The sequence below is a fragment of the Lupinus angustifolius genome, chromosome LG03 (genome assembly GCF_001865875.1).
Source record: "Lupinus angustifolius cultivar Tanjil chromosome LG03, LupAngTanjil_v1.0, whole genome shotgun sequence".
NCBI lineage: Eukaryota > Viridiplantae > Streptophyta > Magnoliopsida > Fabales > Fabaceae > Lupinus > Lupinus angustifolius.
This window is the reverse complement of record NC_032011.1, coordinates 19,995,388-19,997,165: the sequence shown is the minus strand read 5'-3', so window position 1 is coordinate 19,997,165 and position 1,778 is coordinate 19,995,388.

The window sequence follows — 1,778 nt, the reverse complement described above, 5'->3', positions numbered from 1 at the left end:
ATATTAACAAATTCTTGAGGAGACAAGATCTTTTTGTATAAGGAAAATATATTTCTCATCTTCTTTTGAGTTTGAACTACTTAGACAAGTTCTTATGTTTTACTTTGGTTAACCCCAAACACCAAGGTCTGAAATCCTCCTTTTAGTGTATATCCTAAAATGGTAGAATGATGAACACTTATATTCATTACTTAAACAATATTACGGCCATAAAAGAGATTAGGTTGTCACTCTCTAACCATTGGCGACTCTAATATTGAATTAGTAATGAATGTAATATCTTAAGAAAAACATGCTTAACTTGACAAATAAACTAAGTAGTACAACTACTCAAAGTTTATTTTTTAAGTGTTTGAGACAAGTAATTTTATTGACTTGAAATCATTTTTAGGTGATCAATCTAAAAAGTGCATTAAGTACTTCTCAAACAAATAATATTAACCAAAGCACCAACTTGAATGATTAAAATTCAAACTTTTGTAAATTAAGAAGAAGTAGAAATTACATAACCTTGTTCAAAAGAAAATGTTTAGGAGCATGAGCCATCCATCCAAGGATTGGATGCTTTTGAGAGTACAAAATTGATTTTTGCATCTCATTTGCCTTCTCCTTTTCTCCTCTTGAATTCTAAACTAAAACTTACAAGACTTACTTGAAATAAAAACTCTAAACTTATCCTTGAACGCTTTGAGGTGCAATTTAAAGAAGAAACCACATATCTTGTTATGGATCATCACTTATCCTTGAATGCTTTGAAAGGTGGATTGGCTATAGGCGCTATCAAGTTCTTGGCTCATATTGATAAGCTCCCTATTAATGTTCTAATTGATGGAGGAAGCTCAGATAATTTTCTTCAACCTAGGGTAGCAATGTTCCTCAAATTGTCTATTGAACCAGCTCTCAGGTTTAATGTGATGGTGGGGAATGTTAGGTATCAGTGAAAGTATACACCTAGAGGGGGGGGAGGTGTTGCAGTTTCCAAATACCGCTATTCGCACCAAAGCTCTATTATGGAAAATCACCCAGTTAATCGATTAAATGACTGCCTTAATTGATTCAATCACACTTAACAGACAGTTGCTGAATGGCTCGATTGCATAGCTACTCACTAATTATACATAAATGATACTGTAGATATATTTGAACAGAAATGATCTTACATGACAGAGTTACTATATTCAAATTATCAGCTAAAATAGGCAATTATAAACAACTTAAAAATTTAAAGAGATTAGGGTAAGAAATAGCCTGCAACAAGGTTTTTATACTGGTTCGTTTTGCGGTCCACTACAAAACTACATCCAGTCCTCCCCTTCCGATCTTGAGAGATTTTCTTCACTAAAACCAAAGCCAATGTATATTACATACACACTTCCAATTACAAGACCATGAATACCTTCTTGAATTCCCAGAACCCCTACCTTGGTTTGACCACACTTATCGCCTAGGAAAACCTTTCCTACGATCCAGCCCCAACAAAGAGTATGTTCTATACTCAAGACCTCCAAGTCTTGGTGAAGACTCTCTGTATCTTGTTTGTGGTATGACACCAAAATACGACTTTCCTTGTTACAAAAATACAACAAAAACAGAGTAATGTGAAGCACAAAATAGCTCAAATATTACAATTGAGAACAAGCTATAAACCCTATACAAATATCACAAATGATTATGAATATGTATAAGATCAGAATCATGAAGAACATGTAATTTCTACCCTAAGAAATCTCTAAAAGAAATGAAAGAATCATGCAAGAAAAGATAGAATGACGAACACA